This window comes from Oryctolagus cuniculus, chromosome 6, assembly GCF_964237555.1.
Source record: "Oryctolagus cuniculus chromosome 6, mOryCun1.1, whole genome shotgun sequence".
NCBI classification, from domain to species: Eukaryota; Metazoa; Chordata; class Mammalia; order Lagomorpha; family Leporidae; genus Oryctolagus; species Oryctolagus cuniculus.
Genome location: NC_091437.1, coordinates 153,705,321 through 153,731,159, shown reverse-complemented (window position 1 = coordinate 153,731,159; position 25,839 = coordinate 153,705,321). Strand labels below are relative to the sequence as shown.

At 50.9% G+C, this 25,839-nt stretch overlaps 1 long non-coding RNA gene across 33 annotated transcripts in view; it reads right to left on the bottom strand.

Annotated features, from left to right (window-relative positions):
* LOC103348133 (uncharacterized) overlaps nucleotides 1-25,839 on the bottom strand; it is a 260,857-nt gene that overhangs the window by 29,311 nt on the left and 205,707 nt on the right. For 31 of the 33 annotated variants that reach the window (XR_011389535.1, XR_011389551.1, XR_011389533.1 and 28 more), the window contains one exon: nucleotides 19,837-19,980. The exons of the other annotated variants lie outside the window; for them this stretch is intronic. This is a non-coding gene — a long non-coding RNA (uncharacterized lncRNA). The remainder of the gene's footprint in view (nucleotides 1-19,836; nucleotides 19,981-25,839) is intronic. 33 annotated transcript variants of the gene reach the window in all.

Genomic DNA, 25,839 nt, shown 5'->3' with positions numbered 1-25,839 from the left:
CCATGGGGTACAGGGCCCAAGCACTTGTGCCATCCTCCACTGCACTCCCTGGCCACAGCAGAGAGCTGGCCTGGAAGAGGGGCAACCGGGACAGAATCCGGCACCCTGACCAGGACTAGAACCCGGTGTGCCGGCGCCGCAAGGTGGAGGATTAGCCTAGTGAGCCGCGGCGCCAGCTAAAAGTATTTTTAAAAAAAACTACAGCTACAATAATTTGTTGATGAATATACAGTAGTATACAAACTGGTAAAAATTGTGACGTTAATAGCATAAAATGTTGCTGGAAAAGAAGCTAAACTAGAGTTTTTAATGTGGTCAAACAAAAGTTGGTATCAGCTTAAAAATGATTATCATGCGTTAAGATATTCTAGGTAAGGGCCGGCGCCGCGGCTCACTAGGCTAATCCTCCGCCTAGCGGCGCCGGCACACCGGGTTCTAGTCCCGGTTGGGGCGCCAGATTCTGTCCCGGCTGCCCCTCTTCCAGGCCAGCTCTCTGCTGTGGCCAGGGAGTGCAGTGGAGGATGGCCCAGGTGCTTGGGCCCTGCACCCCATGGGAGACCAGGAAAAGCACCTGGCTCCTGGCTCCTGGCTCCTGCCATCGGATCAGCGCGGTGCGCCGGCCGCAGCGCGCCGGCCGCGGCGGCCATTGGAGGGTGAACCAACGGCAAAGGAAGACCTTTCTCTCTGTGTCTCTCTCTCGCTATCCACTCTGCCTGTCAAAAAAAAAAAAAATTTAAAAAAAAAAAAAAAGATATTCTAGGTAAGCCCTCATGTTTCTCACATGGAATGAGAAAGGAATCAAAGCATTACACTGCAGAAAAAAGAAAAAAATCACAAAGAAGACAGCAAGAGGGGAATAAAAGAACAAAGAAACAACAAAACAGAAAACAATTCACAAAACTGCAACAAGAAGCCCTTATCTATCAATAATTATTTTACATGTAAATGGGTTAAATTTTCTAATCTAAAAGTATTGTTAAAAAGATTAACGGTTGCTTGGAGCTGTCTTATAACTATATACTGCTTGTACAATTTGAATTACTTTATCATTAATGACATACATAGTTTGAAAGTGAAAAGACTGGAAAAGTCTGTTCCAAAAGAGAGCAAGGGTGGCAATACTTAGAACAGACTTTAAGTCAAAAACCATCAAGAGACAAAAAGGCCACTGCATAGTGATAATGGGGCAAACCATCAAGAGGACGTAACAACTGCAAATGTACACGCACCCAACAATGGAGCACTTACATTTATAAAGCAAGTATTATCAGAACAGAAGAGAGAAATAGCTGCTACAACACTGCTAGGAGACTTCAATACCCAACTTTCAGCAATGGGTAGATCAGCCAGATAGAAAAATCAACTAGGAAAGTAGACTTACATACCATTATAGCCCAGACAGGCTTAGAAGTCATATGGGGGTACTTCAGTAAGTTTGTGGAAAAGTGGATTTAAAATATACATTTTGATGCAAAGAAATTTAAATGCACAATTATTTTCTTCATAAAATGCATTTTCCACAAACTTCTGAAAGACAGCTCATATACAGAGCATTCCATACAGCAGAACTAGGATATACTTCTGAACTGAATATACTTCTGAAGTACACACAGAAAACTTCCAAGATGAATCATATGTTGGACTGCAAACAAGTCTTGAGCAATCTGATAAGAATAAAGTCATTCCAAGTATTTTCCCTAACAACAATATTGATAGGAAAAAAACTGGAAAATTTACAAATACTTGAAAAATAAACATTAACCAAAGAATAAATCTAAAGAAAAATCATAAGTATTTTGAGACAAATGAAATTGGAAACACAAGGTACCAACATTATGGGATGCAGCAAAAGCAGTTCTAAGAGGGAAGTTTTTTCCAATAAACACCTACATTAAAAAGAAAGATCTCAATCAGCCTAAGTTATACTTCAAGGAACTAGAACTATGTGAGATAATTGGTATGCTAATTAGTCTGATTGTGGTAATCATTTCACAATGCACGCATATATCAAAACATCACACGGTGCACTTAAATATATACAATTTTTAGTTTACGCGTTTACCTCAATAAAGCTGAAAAACTCAGTCAAACAAGCAAGCAATGCACTATGAAGGAAAAGCAGTGTGCAATGGGGAAACCAGCAGAACAGCTGAAGGGTAGAAGAGCACTCACCAGGCAACAAGGGAGGCAACTAGCATTCCACGCACAGAAATAGCCCGTGCAAGGGCCCCGGGGTAGGAGGGGGTCGGTTTCGTATCACTTGGCAGACATCAGTGTGGTTGAATGACCCTGAGTGCGAAGGGCCAGCAGGGTAACTCACACAGCCCCACAGGGATTTTGGTCTTTATACCAAGAACAGAAATGCAAAGTGTGCGTGTGTTTTATAAGGAAGACACAATTTTATTCACATTTCAGAAAAAGCATGCTAGGATGCAGGGTCAGAGGATCCAGGGAACCTAATTTGGAGGCTGCTGTCATGGGCCAGGTAGGGCATGAAGTGTCTTGGGTAAAGAGTTGGTGTCAGAGGAAACATAAACCCAAGTGGGGCCCCAGATACCTGAGCTCCATGAGGAAAGAATCCTCCAGGGAACCACGGTGGCCAGCAGGCCAACTCTCACTGTGCTGTCCCGAGTGATCAAGGCTCTTGATTGGCCCACTTGGGATGTTCAAAAACTTCTCCCTTGGAGGACTTCAACTAACAGGATTTTTTCTAGAGACCATTGAGCTTATCCCTTATCTGGGAGGGAGGCCAGAGTGGGGGCAGTGAGAGACATCTGTGAACTGCACATTCCAGAATCTGATAAGGCCACGAGTTGCATCTGGAGAGAGCGCTCCATCCTCTTTGGTCTGGGGGATGAAGGTGTCCACCTCAAGGGAGACATCCTCTGCGTGAGCACAGAACTACTGACCCTCCCTGATCCTCCTGACCCCTTCCTCCGAGCACTCAACCAACACTGGAGTCTGAGCTACTTAGGGAGACATCCCTCTAATCCACACCTGTAGTGCAGGCCAAGATCACGCAGTCTCAGTGGGGTGACCTCCTCACTGCACGACAGGTACAAAAGGACAGTCTCCACCTTACACCTCCTTGCAACTCCAGTGCCTAGCACAGACCTAAGGTACCATGTGCACTCAATTACATTTTGTTCAAAGAAAGAGTAAATGACTCTTTCTCAGTCCTTAAGAACCAAGTACTCAGTCCCCCAAGCAGCGGTTCTAACAGCCAAGCAGAGAACTTGGACTCAATGCCGTAGGTGATGCCCTGAAGGGATTCAGAATGTTCTGGGGGGTAAGACATAGGCATAAAAAGAAGAGATACATTCCTGATGTCCAGAATGCAGAATCTTTCCAACAGAGGATGACAGCTTCCAGGCAGAGGAACCAAGACAGAAGCAAGTGATGGAATCAAACCTGAGGACAGATGGGGTTTGGATAATGAGAGGAGCAGCCAATAGAAGGAGAGCGAAGCCCCCAACCAGGGAGTTCCTGCAATGAAGTCTGGGCCCAGTAAGAGCCTTTAGATAGGTTCTTCTCCCAAGAACCTGAAGAACCTGGAGGCAGGAGTTATCAGTCCACATCACGGAAGAGTGGTAAAGTGACAGAGAGGCAGCAACCAATGGAGTTAGGTCCTCAGGCATTGAAGAGAAAAACAACTATGGGATCAAATGCAGAAGTCAAAAAGAGAAAATGGTAGGTTTCCAGGATTAGAGGGAGGATCTGCCTACTAGGACTGACAACCCCCACCAGAGACCCAAGACAATCATGCTGGAGTCACAAACTAGAGCCATGTGGAGGTGAGCCTTAACAAGCTTCGAGGTGATGGGGGCTGCTGACATTGAGCTGGAGAGGGACATGGGCAGAGCTGTGCTTTCTGGAGGAGAGTTAAGGGACAGAAAAAGCTCCATGCACCCAATGTGAGGCCCAGGACAGGAGAGCCAAGGGAGCGAGTGGGAAGGAAATCCATGTGGGGAAGGAAGCAGAGGCAGGAACTGCTGACTGGACTGGGTCCAGGAGCGTGAAAACCACGTCTTCCTTTTTTGATGATAGGAAGTTGATTACTTGAGAGCAGGGCTGGACAGGGCAGGGTTTCCCAAAAATCACAAGGGGAAGAGACAACATAAGCATGTGTCCCCAACCAGAGGTCACAGCCCCAAGTCACAGAGACAGTTCAGTGTCCCTCTGCCTTGCGGGTACTCTCGGCTGCAGTGAGCTCTGGCTTCAGACAGGCTGCTGGGGGCCCAGCAGGGTGGTGGCACCCCCTCCAGTATCTCAGGGTAAATGAGAAGCTCAGAGATGGATGAGACCCAAAAGTAAGTGGTAAGGGACACTGAGGCACAGAGGGGTTCAACCCACTTAATACCACACAGCTAGTGCGTGCCAGAATCAGGATTCAAACCCAAGGCCCTAGTATAGACCTTACTTGAATTAAGTCAGGGACCCAAGCAGTGGGGCTGACCTGCCTGCCTGCCCATCCAGCAGTGCACTTGGGAGCCCCATGATCCATGATGCAGCCACACAGGTGAGCAAGGAAGGGCCAGGCCATGAGGCGTGGGAGTGGGCCTACAGGGGCACATGGACAGTCCTTAGCACTCCAGCAGCCCAGTCCTTGATGGGCACCAGGGCCCCAGCACAGAAATCCTGAGCCTGGACTGCAGGCCTCTGCCTGGGAGGGCAGGGCCCCACTCAGGCAAGCACATGGCCTCCACCCAAAGCTGGCTGGGCCAGCATCTCCACGCTCCCGCCTTCCTTCCTCATTCACACTGCCCTGCCCTGCCTCTATCAGAGGGTTCGAAATACAAAAATCTCTAAAGGGCCCACTTCCGACAAGGCGGGCTATCAGAAGCGGCCGTCTTCAGAGATGCGGTCCAGCTGATGTCCACAACAGCCTAGGCTGCCCCGCTCCCAAGCCAGCAGCCCCTCCCTCCCTTCCTGTAGGCCCAGCACTTGGAGGCCTGGCGACCGGTAAAGAAGAAAGAGCTCCTATCTCTGATTCCACAGGGCCCCTGATAAGAAATGTCATCCCTTGCTGGCTAATATTACCCAGCCTGATAAGAATCTCTATCAAGCTCAAGCATACGGCTGGCTACAGAACACAGAGCCCAGTGGAGCAGGATAATTTATTTACTTAAGCTGAAAAACCCTGGGCGGCCAAGGGAAGGACACTGAATCAAAGAGTCAGAGCCAAATTAGAGCCTCTTCTGACTTGGCCTTGGGATTCCTCCCGGGGAGGGATGAGGCACTGGAGAACAATGGGGGGCCTCCTGGCTTTCACCTGACACAATGAGCACTTTCACCTTCTCCTCTCTTCAAAGGGCACTTCAGCTCTGTGAGCACATTTAATCCTCACTACTACCTCAACAGAAGCGGCTTCAGCCTCCTTTTGCAGCCCAGGAAATTGAGATTCAGCAAGGTGAAGCCAGGCGGCCAAGGTTATTCACCAGCAGCCAGGCCAAAGCGCAGGCTCGGATCCCTACAGGTCCGACCCCACCAGCTTGCTCCAGACGCAGAGGCCGAGGCCAGGTTCTGGTCGGCTCGGCTCCCACAACTCCATTAATCAATTAAGTCAGATGTGCCCTGTGTAACTGACAGTGCCGGCCACATATTATCATCTCCAAGGTCCGTTTCAAGCCTCAGCCCCTCTCCTTGCTTCTCTGTAACCTGGGGGGAAATGAGGAGGCCTTGCAGAGCACAGAATCTCAGAGGAGAGGTGGAGGAGGCAAGGGACAGTCCCCAGGGGAGGGAGAAGGTCTCACTGTTGAGGACAAACAGGTCGAAGGACACTGTTCATTCACAAGTACTGATCGGGAAGTCTATCAGATGCCTGTTCTGGGCTTGGCTCTGGCTACACCACTGCACGTAGCAGCCTAAGCCCAGACTTCACGGGCGATCTGTCAGTTACGAGACAGGGACAACAGGATGGACTGAGTGTACCTGTGAGTGCAGAAGCTCAGGAGCTGATGTGGAGTTAGTGGCTGTGCATTAGGGTTAGCTCTTCGCACACTCCACACACTGCTCCACACCCTGCATTTTAAAAAACCAACATGGCGAAGGTAGACACTGCTCTTTGACAGTCAATATGGCTTTTGCTTCAAGGTTGTCCCTTATCAGATCAGAGCTGCAAATTCTTTTAATGGATATTTTAATTGACTAGCAACATTTGTATGTGTTTATGGCACAGGACATGTGGTTTTAAAACAGATACATGGTGCAGAGTTGCTAAAGCTAATTGCATGCATATTGCCCTACATACTTATCTTTTTTTAACTAATTCTTTTTAACAGCTCTATGATATTCCCTTTTGTGGAGATATTATACTTTATATCAACCGACCCCCAACTAATGAATGTTTACTTTGAATCTCATCTTTTCCACTTCCCACAGTGCTGGCAGGGAGATTCAATTCACATTATTCTGCATCTTTGCAAATGCAACATCTTTTTATCCTAACTGTGCCTCTCCTCTTCCCTGTGGCAGTAGCAATATCTCACTATTGCCCTCCTACGCTAATGGCTCCCGGTTCTGCCAGACCCTAGTGAGGCTCTCCCGGAAAAGTTGGCTCCTTTGTGGTGAGCAACTACTGCCATTTCCACAGAAGCATATGGGAACGAAAATACTTCACTTCTGGTGGTCAAGAGACTCTTCCTCCAGTCCAAGGTGATGTGGTCCAAAACCAGGCTGAACACTAAGCAGTACACCTAAGATTTTTTTTTTCTTTTCTTTTTTTTTAATTTTTATTTTTTTGACAGGCAGAGTGGACAGTGAGAGAGAGAGACAGAGAGAAAGGTCTTCCTTTGCCGTTGGTTCACCCTCCAATGGCTGCCGAGGCTGGTGCGCTGCAGCCAGCACACTGCACTGATCCGAAGGCAGGAGCCAGGTACTTCTCCTGGTCTCCCAAGGGGTGCAGGGCCCAAGCACTTGGGCCATCCTCCACTGCACTCCCTGGCCACAGCAGAGAGCTGGCCTGGAAAAGGGGCAACCGGACAGAATCTGGCACCCCGACCGGGACTAGAACCCGGTGTGCCGGCGCCGCAAGGCAGAGGATTAGCCTATTGGGCCACAGCGCCGGCCTTCACCTAAGATTTTTCAAGAATGCAGCGAGCCCAAGGCCAGTGGAGGTGAATCTCCATGGGAACTGAGGATTCAGGTAAAAGCACACACACAAACCAGTACTGCAGAGAACAAACATCAGTGGTGTGATATGGAGACAAGGAGCCGCTGAGAAGGCCCTGGTCATGACCAGCTCACCTTCAGACAGTCATAAAGCAAGAGTGTCACTCCATGTGAAACAAAGCGGAACCCCAGAGAACACAGGTTATCCTGCATGTGAGAGGCCGGCCATTCACTGAAGGCACTGCGGTGGATGCTGAGAGGAGCAGAACAAGTAAGAGTAAGGTGGACACCAACTTCTCATAGTCCCCCCTAGAGGAGACTGAGAAAAAAGGGCATGATCTATTGATCAGAGTTGGAGGACACTGGAAACAAATGGGCAAGACGGATGATGCGTATTTGAGCTAGGCACTGAAGAGTAGGAATTCACCAGGCAGAGAAGAGAAAGGCCACTTCAGACAGTGACATGGACAGTGAACAAATAGCTGGCCAAGGTCAGGCAGTAAAGGGAGTCCCTGTCTGCTGTGCTGAGGAGCTTGGCCTTTCCCTGTAGATGCAACTGGAAGCCACACAGACCCCTGAGTTACGGAGGTCCAGACTAACACCATATTTCAGCAGTGCCAAGAGGGATAAACTCATGAGAAAAGTCCCATCCTGAAAAGTAACAGTAGTCGTAGTGGCCTCCAGAGCCAGGCTCCCTGTCTTCCAATCCCAGCTCTTCCACTACTACCTGGAGCAAGTTACTTATTGATTCCATGCTGGGTTATCTCATCTGTGAAATGGGGGCATTAGCAGAAGCCTCTTTGGGCTACTGTGTGGACTGGAAACTGGATAAGTTAATCTATAAAGTGCTTAGAACAGTGCCTGGCACACTGTAGGGGTGCAATACACAACAACTATTAGGACTCCTGCCATCTCCCAGGTCCCCTTGGCTCCCCTGGCAGCACTGTCACTTCTTCTGCAATGTGAGCTACCATGAACTGAGCAAGCTCCCATGAGGCCTGCTTTAGCAGGGCTGGAACTATGACTTTAATTGAATTTGAGGGTTCACTCTAAGCCGGGGATGCTGCACAGAATCACCCAGGAGATGTTACGGATCCCTACGCCCAGGCCCCTTGCCAGATGAAATCAGAATCTTGTAGGATGTTTAAATTCCTCAGCTGATTCCAACACTTAAGCCAGCTTGAGAACAACCGACCCAGAGAGGGAAATCCAACAGGAACGGGATCCATGGCAGAGGGGAACGAACGTGCCCCGCCACGGAGCTGAGGAATCCTCAGAAGGCACCCACTCCTGAGGACACCCATGCTCACGCCACCTTCCCGGTAGCTGGGGCAAAACAGAGCTCAAAGATCTAAGTGTCCCGGGTCACTGCATGGCTAACACAACCCTCAGGTCTCTTCTGGAAGCAGAGAAGTAGAAAATGCCAAGAAATACAGCCACGTGGACCACTCTGGTGGAAAAGCATTGGGCTGAGGGGAGACAGTTGGTTCTGGTCCTGGACTGTCATACTAACTCTAAGTGACCTAGAAGCCACAGTTTTGTGACTTCAGTATCTTCAATGACAAAACTGTAAGAACTGACTTACCTATCGGACAACCAGAAGACGTTGCATTCACTGGAAGACAGCGTCAGGCAAACGTATGGCATTTTTTTAAATGTCTTTTCCAGGACCTCCCTGAACCATGCAAAGTTCAGGAGAGAGAAATGCTCCCTTACACAAGTTTTGTCCCTGGGAGAAGGAAGGCCAATAAGAAGAATGACAGCCACTGGAGAGCCTTCTTTAGGGCAGTTTGTAATGGTGCCCGCAGGGGTCTGAGTGGGGCCAGTGATAGGGAGGAGCTCAAGGCGTGTCTGAGGACTGCCCCAACAGAGCCGTTAAGATAGGATATGTTATCTAGGAACAATGGAACAACCCTAGCGTTGTCCTAGACCTGAATCTGACAATGGAGGATAAGACAAGTCTCCAAAACAACTGGCTGGAGTGGTCCATTTGTTTGGTCCTTTAGCCATTCATTCATATAAGTTACAGTAAGTGTAGGTCAACCACATACCAAGAATTGTGTAAGAGGGCGGGACTGCCCAGAGGAATAAGGCTCTGTCCCCACCCTTGGAGGGACAAAGATAACTAGGGCAAACAAGCAACATTTAAGTGCAACACTGTGTGCTAAAATGCCATAAAAATAGCAAGCATAATGGCAAATGGCCATGGCTCATTGACGCTAAACAAACACAAGACACCAAGCTTGGCACATGACACTGAACACCTCAAACCAATGCCATCTCCCAGAGGTAAGGGCACTTGTCCCATGATAAAGATATGGAAACTGAGGTTAATTAACCTAACGGTAGTACTAGGGATAGGGACAGTTCTTGTAGCATTACTTCTTCCTTTTAATGTTTGCTGAGTCCCTACTGTGTGGCAGGTGCCGTACGGAGTCTTTCTGTGTTAACCTCAGCAAGGAGGTTAACCATTTAGACCAGAACATGGGCTCTAGCCTCAGATTTGTCTGCCAGTAGCTGGGTGACCTTGAGCAAATTACTGTACCTTTCTCTACCTGAGTCTGAGCCTGGAGTTTATCTCTAAAATAGGGATTCATCCATTCAACAAATATTGATTGGGCCCTTACCATGTCTCAGGGAATGAAGCATTGAATGTGAGTAACAAACATGTCTGTATTCATGGGGCTCATGAGAGGAAGAGAGTGGCAGACAGTCAGCAAACAAATAAGCAAGTGAGTATATCAGGGGTCTGATGGTGCTAAGTGCTATGGAGAGGGGGCCGGCGCTGTGGCACAGTAGGTTAAGCGCCTGCCTGCAGCACCTGCATCCTATATGGACACCGGTTTGTGTACGGCTGCTCCCCTTCCAATCCAGCACTCTGCTAACAGCCTGGGAAAGCAGCTGAAGATGGCCAAGTACTTGGGTCCCTGCCCCCACATAGGAGACCCCAAGGAATCTCCTGGCTCCTGGCTTCAGATCGGTCCAGCTCTGGCCATTGCAGCCATCTGGGGAATGAACCAGCAGATGGAAGACTTTTCTCTCTGTCTCTCTCTCTATCTGTGTGATTCTGCCTCTCAAACACACAAATAAATCTTTTTTTTTTTTATAAGGACAGAGAGGAACAGGAAGATGGGAGTGTGTGTATGTGTGCGTGTGTCAGGGGGTCAGAGTAGGGTCTACCCGAGTCGAGTGTGCACACGAGCTGTTTACTGAGTACTTCCTGTGTACCAAGCACCATTGGAGGGTCAGGAGAGGTGTTTCACACGTGCTAACTCACTTCCCCGTGTCTGAGCTCCCGAGGAGGCAGACAGCAGTTCTATTCCCATTTTACCCAAGACAAAAGGGAGACCTGCAAGCTGAAGGCCTTGCTCATGCCCTGGCCCTGGCTGAAAGCAGAGCAGGCTGCCAGAATGCACATGGAGACATCCATTCCGACCAGGACGCTTGGTGGCTCCGGCTGCGGTTATTGCGGATGCCCACCAGAGCAGCGGCGATGTGCAGTCTGAGAAGATGGGGAGCTCTGGCACACCTGCAGTTAGGAACCCACTGAGGAAGTAAAGGACAGGGACTGTAGTCCCTTCCCCCTCTCTGGATCTCTCTCTCTGAGGAAGACGCCCCCTCACACCTCCCCCTGCTCAATGTTCTCAAGGGAAGAAGGGCTGAGGTTCTGAGTCCAGTTTAAAGCCGGCTTCTGATCTGCAACTTCAGCAAGGTTCTGCTTCCCCCCACCCCAAAGAAAAAACCGTGGCACCGGCACCCCCGGCCATGACGGTCACCTCACCCTCTAGTGGCTGTCATTTCAGAGTCCACCATGGTGTCTCCTACGAAAGCCACAGACCAGCAATGGAAGGGGTGGGAAGAGGCAGCTGATGAAAGTCCTAGAAGATCCTAGAAGGTCCCAGGGAGGCAGGCATTGTAATTTTGGTCCAAAGGCTGGCCCCTTCTTCAAGAGGTGGGCGCCTGCCTCAGGATTCACACCCACACCAGAAAGAGCTCCTGAGGCAGGACGGCCAAGGAGCCTACCCCTTGGGAATCACCATCCTGGGTCCCACCAGAGTGAGGTTCCTGCCGGAAGGCCTTGGAACTGTGGCCCACGTACCAGCATCTGTGAGTGAGGACAGTGAGTTTGATGAACGGATGATGGACAGATGCAAGAGAAGCAAGAGAGGAAGAAAGGAGAGGGGGAGGTACAGTGTAAGGGGGTAAAAAGAACAATAACCCCCGATATGGCATCAAAAGCAGAAACAGAGGGGAAGCAGCTAAGAGCAAATGCCCATTAATAGGAAATGGGAGGCCAGCGCCGCAGCTCACTAGGCTAATCCTCCGCCTTGCGGCGCCGGCACACTGGGTTCTAGTCCCGGTCGGGGCACCAGATTCTGTCCCGGTTGCCCCTCTTCCAGGCCAGCTCTCTGCTGTGGCCCGGGAGTGCAGTGGAGGATGGCCCAAGTGCTTGGGCCCTGCACCCCATGGGAGACCAGGAGAAGTACCTGGCTCCTGCCTTCGGATCAGCGGGGTGTGCCGGCCGCAACGGCCATTGGAGGGTGAACCAACGGCAGAGGAAAACCTTTCTCTCTGTCTCTCTCTCTTACTGTCCACTCTGCCTGTCAAAATAATAATAATAATAATAATAATAATAGGAAATGGAGCTGGCGCTATGGCGCAGTAGGTTAATCCTCTGCCTGCAGCACTGGCATCCCATATGGGCACCAGTTCTAGTCCCAGCTGCTCCTCTTCCGATCCAGCTCTCTGCTATAGCCTGGGAAAGCAGTGGTAGATGGCCCAAGTCCTTGGGTGCCTGCACCCATGTGGGAGACCCGGAAGAAGCTCCAGGCTCCTGGCATCGGATCGGCGCAGCTCCAGCCACGGTGGCCATTTGGGGAATGAACCAGTGGTTGGAAGACCTTTCTCTCTGTCTATCCCTCTCAATGTCTGTAACTCTACCTCTCAAATAAATAAGTAAAATCTTTAAAAAAAAAAAATAGGAAAAATAGGGTGGGGAAACCCATGTAATTCTATGCACCAGCTGAAAAAGAAGAGGTGTGTGTGTACACATCCACACACACACAAAAGACTCCAAGATAGCAACTGAAAAAAAACAAAGATGCTGAAAAACACAGCGCCCCCTCTGAATGCCATGGATTCCAGGGAGTCACAGGTGGGGCTGGCAGCTGGGCCTGGGGATCCACCCCAGGGAGATGAGCTGCTGAGTCCCTGGCTCCACCCTGCTCCTTGAAGATACTCATACTGATTTTGAAAGATAAAAAATCAAAAGCACTTTCCTTAGCTCGGACCACCCCCTGTGGTGACCAAGAAAGAACAATGAGTGAGCGCTGAGCTGCACCCTGAAGACCCAGCGGCTTTCTGCTCACAGGTTTTGCCCACAGTGTCCTTCAAGCATGTTTGAAGCCACCGTCCACACCTAAAATCCGGGAAATTTTATTACACTGCAAAGTCCAATCAAAGTTCTGGACCACCCTGTCCCCGCTGAGGGAGGGCTGGCTCTTTCCTGGAGGACGTGCATTGCCCAGTCTAAACCGCACTGCTCAGACGGGGGCAGATTTGCCTGCGCCAGAGGCAGGACCAGAGCCAGAACTCAGTATTGTTCCCACTAAGACCTGGGTCCCTTCTACCTGCCTGGCCACCCCCTCCCTCATTCTGAACCAGCCAAGCCTTAGGAAGTAGATGATTCATTTGACCCTGGGCTCGAGCAAGGCCCTGAGGATGAACTCCAGTGGGGAGCAAAAGCCAATTCAGGCAGAAGGGATGCTCTTACAGGCTGAGCATCCCTAATCTGAAAATCCCGAATCCAAAACACTCCAAAACTTAGCTTTCTGAACATCAACAGAAGACCACAAACAGAAAACTCCACACCATGAAACTCTGCTTCATACATAAAATTATTTTTAAAATATAATTAATTCAGGTTATGTGTATATAACACAAACATGAAACAGGAATGAATTTTGTGTTTAGACTTGAGTCCTGCTCTCAAGATATCACATTATGTACATGCAAATATTCTAAGATCCAAGAAGAAAAATCCCACATCTCTAACACTTCTGGCCATTGAGCATCCTGGATAAGAGATCCTCAGGGTATACCACATGATGGCCCAAACACATTGCAACACTGTCCCCATAATTAGCTCTGGCCTGGTCATCAGGACAGGGCTTGCTCAATACTATTCTTCGTTTCATGGTTTCCACATCCAGAGGAACAATACTTCTCTAAAAATCAATTGTCCCCAGCAACCCACCTACACAGTTCTTGGAAAATATGGGTTAAACATTCTGCCTCACAAAAACAAGGAAGAAAGAGGGTGAGGGAAATTCATCGCCATGCTCCTACACTTTTCAATATTTACACCAAACGTTTTTCAAGTCTCGAAGTTCAAATGCCCATGTCCCTTGGAGCTGCAGGTCTACTTTTGCCAACACTTGCCAATAAGGAAGCTTCACATGTTCTGTAAGTGGGATTACTCAGCACTGAGAATGCGACATGGCCTCAGCAGACTGGAGGCCAGGGGAACCGAAAAATGGGCTAGGAGGAGGAGGCAGGAAGAATCCGCTTTTGATCTGGGAGAAGGAATGGCCAGATGCCATTCTGCTGCCCAGAACACTGGAGGGCACTGAAACAGGAATGAATTTTGTGTTTAGACAGAAGCAATGACATGGGCATTGCAAAGCATCTGTCAAACAAACAGGTGGCTCCTCTGGGATTGCTTCTCAAACTTTCAGAAAAATAAGCAGAGAGATGACAGCTTTAAGAAAAGGCAGCATCTGGTAATAAAGGAGGCCTGGCACCTCGTAACTGCTCAGTGAATACTGCATACACGCATGTGCACACGCACACACGCACACTAACATCCAGGGCTTCTGAATCCTGTGCCCTGTGTTGTGCAACCCCCTGGCCTGGCTCCTCTCTACTCACACCTGCCTACTGGGTGATCACACTCAGCCTCAAGGCTTAAATAACCTGCCTACCAAGTGGGAGTACATATGCATCACTTTTGGGTTTCCAAATGCATCCCTTTAGCCTGTATTTGTAAGGGTTTTCCAGAGGGACAGAAGCAACAGGACACACATATGTATGAATAGCAGAAAGATTTCAGGAAATTGGTTCTTGCAACTCTTGCTACAGGGATTATGTGGGTCAGAAGATCAAAAACTGTGTGGGGTAGACCAGCAAGCTGGAATCCCAAGGGAAAGGTGCTACAGCAGTTCAAGTCCAAAAGCAGCATGGAGTTAAAAGCCCCACTCCCTATGTCCTCAGGAGACCTTCGCTTTTTTCCCTTAAATCCTTCAATGGACTGGTTGAGGGCCATCTACCCCATGGAGGGTCACAATCTGGGCTCAGAGTCCACTGATTAAAATGTTCACCTCATTCAAAAATGTCTTAACAGTATTATCTATGCTGGGGTTAGATCCAAGTTCCGGGTACTGAGACCCAGCCAAGATAACACATAAACTTCACCTTCAGTTGCTTCCTTGAAATCCCCACGTGGATGTGCAGACATCTCAGACACAAAACAAACCTGTGCCCTACTTCCTGTCCTCATTTTCCCCAGACTCAAATGGAGGCCTCATTCTTAAGCTGCACAAGATATAAACCTCAGGACCATCTTCTCTCAGCACCCCACGCCCAATTACCCAGCAAATCCTTTCCCAACCACCTCCCCTACTAACACCCACCAGGTCACCCAATGCCCTGGGTCACCAACATGACCTCTGTGTGGTCAAACTGTTCTACCTCTGCCCCTTTTGGCCCCTTTCCAGCATAGCAGCCGAAAGCATCTGGGGAAAATGCAAGGCTTGGAAGTCCCCAGTGGCCCCACCTCAACAGAGGAAGAGCAAAGCTCCTTCCCTTCACCCTCTGAACCCATCACCTCCCTCCAAAGAGCTGGTTTGTCCTTTGCAGCTAACATGCCTTTTCCCCAGGGATGTCCTTCCAGCCCTCAGTGCCCAGATGGGGAAGCTTCTGAAGCCCACCCAGCTAGGAGGGAAGAAGCACCCACCACGGTTCTCAAAGCTGAGCAATGGCCACCAGGCCCACAGGGCACTAACATGACTATGGGACCGGAAGGGACCAGGACAGATGCGTGGCTTTGAAAGATTCCCACAGGCAGCGCATATGGTTTCTTTTATGAATTGCATTAAAAAAAAAAAGGATGAGGTGGCCAGCCAGGTAAGGAAAGGAAGATGCCGGAGGGAGGGAGCAAGGAGCAGAGGCAGGTACCTGGGCAGGTGCTCACCGTTGTGAACTGGGCTACCAGGCAGCTGCGGTTTCACACCCCAATGGTCAGAGGAAACAAAGGCAGAAAGGAGAGAGGCGTTCGGCCAAGAGGAAGAAAGCCTTCCAGTGGCCAAGAGGAGGGGCACACAGTGCAGCCTGGCAAATGTAGCTGCCCCTCCCTCCCCAGTCGCCCGTCCTCCTGCCCCTCCCTCAAGCAAGACCTGGGCACAAAGACGGCGCCTACTCCCTCTGGGCCTTGGCTGAAGACACGATGGGAGTGGCGCACGGAGCTGCATCTTTCCTACTACAGGACACCAGGTCCGCTCCAGCTCTCAGCCAAGCACTCTGCCAACATGGCCAGCATCAAGGACCCTACAGGTCCTCCCCTCCCCGAGCCCAGTGACACTGGGCTATGTCACATCTCAGAAGTGCCTTTCAATCAGCAAGACTCCGCCTTCTGCACAGCATGTTTTCAGAAGCAATAAAGGATCTCTCTCTCCCCAAGGAGGCAGCTAGCAGCAACTGGGCCCTGTCAATGACTATGTGTAGTGACGTTGAAGGGGGTCTCAGCCAGGGCTGCACGGGGGGGGGCAGGGTCCTGGCACTCCACAAAGACCACCACCCTGGAGCCCACTCACCTGCCACAGGTGGCACTTAGCACCTGGCCTGCAGGGAACTGCATTCTCTTTCTTAGCCTCCCCCACTTGACTACAGATCTCCCTGGGGCATCATCAGCCTCGGCAGTTCACTGCACCCAGGGAAGTGCCAGGCACAATGAATACACGTTGGACAGTGATGCTTCTCAAGGCTAAGTGGGGGAGAAGATGGCGTGGAGACTGCTGGAGGAATCCGGAGCCCAGTGAGAGTTGCATGGACATGCGCTCCAAATCCTCAATGTCAAACCAACAGAGAAACCAAAGTCCACAGCAGGGATTCCAGCCTGGCTCTCTGGACTCCTGCACCAGGGTCTTCATGCTATTTCTCAAACAGCCAAGAAATCTGCCAGAAATTACATCTTGCTTTCTAAAGAAGCCACATGTCACCCAAAATGCCAATTAAACCCTGGCTCCTCTGGAAACACAAGCAGGAGGGGCCTCCTTTGTCGACTTAGCTGGAAGTCTCCAGTTAGTACCTAGCAGGGAGCAGCAGCAGGAGGCAGACTCCTTCGCCGGCTCTGGTCCTGTCTTCTGAATCTGTAAGCAGCTCCTGCCCACCTTCCTCCCCACCTGCCTTCTGCCTGGGTCCTCTTTCTGCTCCTGGACAGGGCCAGCTCCTCTGCCCCACAGGGCCTTTGCACACACACCCCTGCTCCACAGAGGTGCTTTGCCTCCTTGCACACCTGGCTGGCACCTCCTTGCTAGGGGGTTCCACAAGATGCTGAGCCTGCAGTTCTCTTTCTCAGAACCCAGCCTGGCTCTGTGTGAGAGGCTGTAACTCAGTGTCTGTGTCTCCTATCTGCCTCTCCTCTTCACTGTCGACTGTCAGCTCCCTGAGGACAAAGGCCATGCGGGTCTTTTATACCAAGATATTCCAGGGAGTGCTTTGGGGGGGGACATGAGTGTATGACAGAGTCGTTACAGAATCCAAGGGATCATGAATGATTCCATTTTTTTTTAAAGATTTATTTATTTATTTGAAAGTCAGAGTTACACAGAGAGAGGAGAGTTGGGGGGGGGGGGGAGAGAGGTCTTCTATCCGTTGGTTCACTACTCAATTGGCCGCAACAGCTGGAGCTGCGCCGATCTGAAGCCAGGAGCCAGGAGCTTCCTCTGGGTCTCCCATGCAGGTGCAGGGGCTCAAGGACTTGGGTCATCTTCTACTGCTTTCCCAGGCCATTGCAGAGAGCTGGATTGAAAGTGGAGCAGCCGGGTCTCGAACCAGCACCCATATGGGATGCTGGCACTTTAGGCCAGGGCGTTAACCCGCTGAGCCACAACACCAGCCCCTTCCATTTAACCTTAATAACCAACCTCCTGAGTGCCAGATTTGGAGAAAAGGATTGGGGTCTGGGGAGGTTACAAACACTGAGTCTACAATGCCAAGAAAAGCCGAGGGCTGCCAGCATCCAGAGGAAGTAGGCAGCGGTAAGAAGGCTCCCTGGAGACGTCACAGGGGGCAAAGAGCCACTGACGCCTTCATTTCAGACTGGCAGCCTCCAGAGCCACGAGATACATTTGCATTGTCTCGGGGCACCCAGCCTGTGGTCAGCTGCTCCAGCAGCCACAGGGAACCCAGGCAGGCTCTGACGGCGACAGCATCCAGAAGCCTCCACTGGAGCTCTCCAATGGAACCAGGAGCCCGCTCGTCTGGCTCACCTGTCTTCTCCCCTCCTCACCATCCTGGAAACCACTGCACAGACTCTGGGTCCACTTCATATCCAGAGCGGGGGACAGATGGGTACACAGCTGACCTGCAGCTCACTAAACTGGGTCAGAAGACAGAGGCATCAGTCAATCGGCATGATGGTGAGCGCGGTGGGGCACTCTGAGTTCACTTGCCATCATCTCCCGGTTTCTCAGACGGCACCCCAGAAAGTCCCCATCGCATCATGCGCCTCTTGCTTCTGCACTGTGCAGGGTTATCAGTGCACTTGGAGTGCCCCTCTGAACACAGAGGGTGTGGGTGTGCCTTGGTGGGAGACAGGGAGTAGCTCACACTGGAACACTTTACAGGGCACTCTCACATCATGATTCATCGATGACTTCACTTAAGGATGGAAATGTGAATGGGCAAGTCCCATGATCACGTTTTCCACTTCAAGAAGCCAGGTTCAGAGACCATTCTCAATATCTGAAAGTGAAATATTATGTCTATAATTTACTAGAAGTATTTTACAAACACGATGAAGTAAATAAGGCAAATGTTTATAATTACAACTGGATATTGGGTGCTACATTGGTGCTCATTATACTAATTCTCCCTACTTTCTCAGGTGTTTGAAGTTTTTCATAGGGGCTAGTGCTGCAGTGTAGCAGGTTAAGCCACTGCAGCATGGTCTCTCATATGGGCATCAGTTCAAGTCCCAGTTGCTCCACTTCCAATCCAGCTCCCTGCTAATGCAGATATGAAAGCAGCAGAAGATAGCCCAAGTGCTTGGGCCCCTGCACCCATGTGGGAGACCTGGAAGAAAATTCCTGGCTTTGTTCTGGTCCAGCCCTGGTTGTTGGGACCATTTGGGGAGTGAACCAGTGGACAGAAGATTTCTCTGTCTCTGTCACTTTGTCTTTCAAATAAATTAAAAAAACTTTAAAGAAAATTTTCCATAATCAAAAGTAAAAAAAATCATAATTTTATAAATATTTTTACAATCTCTTTCTTCCTTTGAATTATCTTTGAATTCTCCCCTTAGGATAAAACTTAGAAATGAGATAATAAAGTGGAAATATACTCTTCCCACTGCCACTGGCAGCACAGACCTGCACCTGCTGCCCTTGGCCTCAGTCCAGCAATGGGTAGTGACAGCCCAGGCTTTTCCTCTTTTAATTAGTGTATATAGGTAAGGGCCATTGCGCTTGTCATCTCTTCTATTCTCCTGAAAGCACTGGAACCACCTCTTCTAACATCAGCAAAGTGCTGACAGAGGTGGCTTGGGAAATCAGGACCCCTTCTGCTCCTGGCTCCACTGCCCCATAGTTAAGCAATTCCTGAACATCCAGACTAGAACTGCCTCATCTGTGACATGGGGTAACCAAGTCTCCCCGACAGGGGCGGGGAGGGCTACAAGGCATGATCTGCGGGGAAGCACCTAGGACAGCATGGGACGGAGTGGACAGGCACTCACGTGCATGGCACTTTCCCTGCCCTGTCACAGGCTATGCACCTCTCCCACAAGTAACCCTGATCTCACTGTCCAGGTCACCTCACTCAAGGGCCCTGTGACACCAGGAAGCAAGCTCAACCAAATGCGCGGCTGAGCTCTGCGTCACAGATTCAAGTGATGCCCTGGATGGGAGGAACTAGGACCGAGCATGTGCCTAGAGACCCCAGCCCCACAGAGGCATCATGTGAGCCAGAGCCCAGGCTTCTTGGGCAGGGCAGACGATCTGAGACGGCTGGGACTCGGCTAGCCCAGGTCGTATTTATGCTGAAAGTTCACCAGGAGTGCCTTCTAACAGCCTGGGTGCTTCCAGGCTGCCCCTCACTCAGTCCTGAATCTTCTGCAGAATGCCACCAGGCTGCGACACACACTAACAACACAGGTCGCTTGGCAGGAAGAAGAAGATACCCCACAGTACACCAGAGCCAGTCCCCACCCCTCAAGAAATCTATTACAATGCAAAAAGGCGTAAATTCTAGAGCTACAAGTATTTACTTACTGTGTGACTACATGTAAGTCGGCCTCTCTATCACTCAGTTTCCACACATGCAAAGTGGTGAGATGATTACTCCCTTCTGGATGTATGTGTGGCACGAGGGGAGAGGGAGAGAAAGGCCCAGACCCAGCCAACAGACAGGCTGGGAGACAGTCTGTAAAATGGGCATGCTAGGTCCTACCTCTCAGAGGGGAGGTGACCACAGGGGGCCACGGTAGCCGGCACTGTATTCAGCTTTCACGAACAGGCTTGCTCCTCTCTCCGCCTGGGGTCCGCCCCATCGCTGCAGCTCTGGCCATAGCAGTAGGAAAGGGTCCCAGGCAGCCTGTGATCAAGTGAGAATCCTGACAGTGAGTCTGCAGCTTACAGCCATGCTAGCAGCAAAGTCCTGTGGCTCCTTCTCAGCTGCTCCAGGAAGGAGTCCAATCCCAGGGTGAGCCTCACGACCACGTGGGCAGGCAGAAATGGAACAGCCACCCCCACCAGAGGAGGAGCCTCAAGTTTCTCTAACAGCCACATGCAGGATGGTTGTCCATGAGTTGCCTTCAACAGCCTTCTGCTGCCTTTTCAGTGACGTGCAGGTGCAGTGGCCCTGTGGCAGCCCCAATTTGTGCTGCTCACCCCTACGATGACCACAGGCACAGTCAAAGGGCAAGAAACACAAGGACTTAGGAGTCACTCTCAGAGGAAGCCGAGACGCCTGTGAATGGCAGTGTCCCACAAGGGTCAGGAACAGGTGACTACGAAGAGAAAATCCAATCCTACTAAATGCCCTAACAATCTTCCCATCCAAAAGCCGCAGGCATGTGGCTCCTGCACTTTGGCATCCCTGCTGAGCGGCTCCTCAGCGTCCACCAGGAGACAGGGAGGAGGTCAGACACAGAAGCAAAGAGCTGGTGCACCTGCTGCACTTTACAGCAGGAATTCTCAGGTGCTTCTCTGTCCGTTCATCACAGGCACCATGAGATGGAAATGACCAGTATCGTTATTTTACATGCCACAGGTGAACCTGGGGCTTTGACATGCAACGGGCCCCTAAACTAGAAAACAGTAGGAGTAAATTTGACCCAGAGCCATCGGCATCCCAGGGCACTGGCTGGGGACCCTTGAGCCACTCAGGTTCCTCTGTCAATGCTCATCACGTTCCACTGCAGAGACATATCGGATTCATTTCCTCTTGCTGCTGTAACAAAGGACCACAAGTATGGCAGCTAAGAACAATGTGAATTTATTCCCTCACAGTTCTGGAAGTCTGAAGTCCAAAATAAGCCACAGAGGCCAAAGCCAGGAGTCAGCAGGGCTGGTTCCTCCCGGAGGCACCAAAGGAAAATCCGTCCCTTGCCTCTTCCACTCTAGAGGCTGCCAGCACTCTTCCTTGGCTCCTGGCTGCACCCTCCAGTCTCTGCTTGCCTAGCCCAGTTGCCTTCTCCTCTCAGGCAGTCAAATCTGCCCTCATAAGGACACTTACGATAATCCAGCAGGATCTTTGACTTTATCACACCCACAAAGTGAGGGGACCGTCAAAGGGTCCAAGGACTAGGATGTGGACACCTCTGGAGGCCTGTTGTCCAGCTAACCACATGTGTGCACCTGCTGGTCCCCTGTACCTCCTCTCACTCAACACCACATTCCCAGAACCCAGCAAAGCACCTGCCATACAGTGAGTGTCCAATAAATGCAGAATGAGGGAAGAAGGAGGGCGGGAACACACACACCTCCTGGGAACCCTTATAAAGTACGAGGTGTCAGCAGCTCGCAGGCTGGAGGACGGATCTCACCAGTGAGAATGTTTGTCTGTCTGTTCCCATATGTTGCCTAAACAGCAGGCAAGCAAGTGCAAGCAGCAGGTGGCTGCTGTCCTGCCCGTTTCCCAGGAATCCAGGCAGGACTAGGGAAGCCAGCGGGTTGTGCTGTGTCCTGGCAAAGATACTCTTTCCACGAGAAGAGTAAACAAAACCAGCCAGAGGAGAAGTCCCCACCTCACTGTACCCTTGCCACAAAGGCTTTTATCGTCTCCAGGAGAGAATAAGCAGAGTTGCTTGACAGGGAAAAGATAATCGCATACCAGCTATGACACTAGGGTTGTGCAAAGAGCTTCGCTACCCTTCCCCCCTAAGCTGGAAGAGTTCATTTTATAGATGGGCCTACTGAGGCATGGGGTGGCAGCAAGATAACGTGTCCAGAGTCAGAGCAAAGGTTCAGCCTCAAGCCTGCTGAACTCTAAGGTGGGGCCCCTTCCTCTTTCACCCGCACTTGCCGAATGTGAGGCACACGCCTTGTTGGGGTGCTGGAGTTAAACACCCCCTGCTTCTAGCCCGAGTTCAGAAGCCTGGCGCCAAAGCTCCCTGCTGATCTAAGAGCATCCCCACCTATGCTATGCTCGATGCCCTTTATAGACACAGCTTTGGCTTCCGTGCTGTGCTTGGAGAATCCAGAGATAAACGAAGGAGCCACATCACTGCCTTCAAAGCAATTCACTGGACCACACAAAGGTGACCCTGATCAACACAGCGAGTGCTGTCCACACCAGGACATAGCCGCAGGAACACGGTGCTTCCAAATGAGGAGCTGGACACTCCAGCGGGAGGGGAGTCTCCTGGGAAAGGGGTCTATTGCACTGGGCACTGGTGTACAAATGGGAAGCTTCTCAGAGAAAGGAGATACAAGTCCTTGCAGAGGGCAAGCCATCCTCTTTATAAACCTTTAGTTCATTGGCACACACCCCTGTGCTGATACTTAGCAAGGATTACATGTGGAGACAAGAACAGGGAGATGGAAAAAAGAGAAGGAGAGCAAGTAGAGGAGGAAGGGGGGGTAGGAGGGAAGGGAGGAGGAAGAGGACATCGTTTCTATCTCCCCCATTCTGTACTTTGACTTTATCAGCCCCACAAGAAGAGGAGCACACAAAACCACTTTCAAGCTCCCAGCTTAGCCCCTACCCTGCCCTCTGACTCTGGCCACCCAGAAGCCACCTTCACACACGACTTCTTGGCATAGCAAAGCCAGTAAAAAACGTGCCCCTGGCAGGGGAGCAGAGCCCACTGATCCTAAGGGAATAGTCTGCAAGATTCAGGTCACGACTTCACTCAGAACTGATGCTCCTTGGGGCTCTGCTGTGGAAGCAGAGGGGGAGAAGGCAGAGCAGCAGCAGGACCAACCACAGACAATGGCTTCTGGGGAGGTCACACTGAAAACCGGAGCCACAACTTGGTGTCCGTCCTCAAGACTGGCATTTCTCTTACATGACCAGGCTCCATCCTGCACACGGAACAGACTTTACGGCCGTGCAGCTTCATTTCTCCAGAACACCGACGCCCCAGAAGGCCATCTTCTGAGCACCCAGGGGTTTCACGGGGAATCCTCTGCTGTGACCTGGCCTCTGGGATGGATGTCTGGCCAGGAGCCTATGGGAAACCAGGGATTCTACCAACCTGTGTATAACAAGGTCACCACTTCCCCACCCTACAGCTTCTGTGCCGCCAGACTCCAGTCCCTAGGCTGCACGGTGTAGGAGAAGGAGTGAGGGACTCCTCTGCCTGGACCTGCGCACGGGTTGGGGCGCTCTCTCTCTCTCTCTCTCTCTCTCTCTCTCTCTCTCACACACACACACACACACACGTACATCCTGGGCACAGGCAGACAGATGGCATCTTGGGGCCGGCTGAGCCATTTCCTCACTGGGCAGTGTCATGTAGCCGTGAGGAACCACACTGCAGACCTCAAGTGACTTTCTGGGCACTGCACTGTTGCTTGGTACCTATGAGACTCCTGCCTCTGATGGGACAACCACTTTTAAGAAGCGATGGCAGCTAAGCTCAGAGAAGTCTGAGAGACACCAGAGATGATGTCCTCTGTGATCAGTTGCAAACAGGGCCCTGATCCTGAGCTCCTGCCTGCACCCTCGCCCTCCACCATGTACCCCTGCATGCTCTCCCACTATGGCCATAACCTTGGTGCTGCCACTTGCCTCGGCCAATGGGGAGTGAGCAAGGGAGAGGTCAGCAGGAGCCTCACAGCACCTTGTTCTGCTAGCAGTGGTCTTCTCGCCTTCCACACCTTCCCTCATGGACCACGGGGTCCAGCAGGACAGGAAGACACTCCAGCCACTCCAGCTGAATAAGCTCAGCCAACAGGCAGCCATGTCCCAGATGTGGAGAGAGCCCAGGCTGGATCAGCAGGGCTGCCTGGACAACCACCCTGCTGCATGAACAGAGAACACCCATTCCTGATAGTCACTCAGATTCTGCTGTTTGTTACGTGGCTGTAAATGACCACTATAACCTGCAGGACGACAATGACGGTGGAATGGGCCTCTCCTTCCCCCTCTTCCCCTCCCCCTCTTCCCCCTCCCCCTCCCCCTCTCCTGTGCATATTCAGTGATGCTAGTAGCCCACTCAGTGAACCATACCCAAGGTGCCACCTTTTTCATGAGAGTGTGGAGTCACCACCAGGATGTCTGGAGAGGTCCAGGGACAGAGTCAGTCTCTGCTCCTGAAGGAATGGGCCAGCAGGCAGCACGGTGATGGAGACCTCGGCAAAGCCCTGGCTGCAACCTCAGAGAGGCCAGCAGCCGTGTGCCCACCATGCAGTCAGGACCCAGGGCTGCAGACGCAGCAAGATGGACCTGGACAGACTCTACCTGTCTGCTCTTCCTCACCCCAGGCCTTTCAGGCTCCACAGCATGGCTGTGTGGACTTTGTCCACCTCTTAAGGCCCGCTTCCCTCAGATTTCAAATTTATACCTCCTCCTAGGCTTGTTCTGAGGATTAGCTATGAAAATAATTTGTAATCCTACCAAGAAGCTGACTGCTATACAAAACGAAAGCATGTCTTCCACATGACCATGACCAACATCAATACCATCACCATCATCATCATCAATACCATCACCATCATCACCAACATCACCATCATCGCCAACATCATCATCATCGCCAGTGCCATCACCATCACTGACATCATCACCACCATCACTATCACCATCATCACCATCAGCATGAACTTCCATCATAATAAATAAGGAAACACTACTCAAAAGAGTACAGGGAAGAAATGGGTATCAAGATGGTTAGATACCTGTACTCCACAACCAGCTTGAGAACCAGGTTTGAATTCTGGACTGGCTTCCTTAGATGTGTGTCACTTGGGGGAGTGACTTAAGTAAGTTTTCTTACTTACTCAATGGAGATCACAGTACCACCTACTCATAGTGTTATTATGAAGATAAAATGGGTTAAAATAAAACCATTCAGTGTTTGGTACGTACTAAATGTCCAGTGAGTATTGTTAGCTGCTATTGTATTATGACTGCAGCTATGGTTATTTTTAGACATGTACATTTCAGAGGCAAAGGATATCAACTCCTCTTATCATTGTAAGAACCCAAAGACTCTGGACTCATCAAGTTTGCTTTACATCGGAGAAGGCTGAAACTGGAAAGGGTCAAGGGTCTGCCCAGCTTCCAGGTCCATGCTCAGTCATGATACAGGGGGTCCCATGCCACAGACAAGCCCTCCCAAGGCCCAGAAATGCTTCCCACTCCTTCCCATACCCCACATCTACAACTGGAACCCAAGCTAAGCTCCCTGGTGGTCCCTGGGTCATTTTCACTTTATTTGTACTGCTTTCTGCAGCTTTTGTGTTCCACAATGCGCCCAGCTGGCAGGCAGGTCCTGTGGGCATCAAAGGCCCCGCTGGCAGCAGACAGAGTGGCACTGGAGCCAAGGGCCCCTTCCCTGCCAACCACCAGCCGCCTGCCACGCAGCCCAGGAGAGTCACAAAGAGCAGGTGCCAGCTACATAACTGCTCCAGGTGCTACTTAACCCTTGGCCATGAGATCTTTCCTGGAATAGCTCAGGTGTGGCAACCCCAGGTGTGACAGGCAGGGGCAGACGTCCAAGTTACTTCTGGACCAATGGTGGCGGGCAGATCACTGGCAACATGATAGGGCTGGAGAACCAAACCTCTGCCTGTGATGACAGAGTTCAGAGGAGCTCCCGGGGTGGGGGTAGGGGTGGGGGGATGACCTCGAATCCAGGCCAGAGATCCCTGCTTACACATTTCGATATTCCTTTAGAGAACCCTCAGCCTAGGGCAGGCCTTGGGCTGTGGCCAGGGCATTCAAAAGTAATCTGACATGCTTGGGGGGCCAGTGCTGTGGCACAGTGGGTTAAGCTGCTGCCTG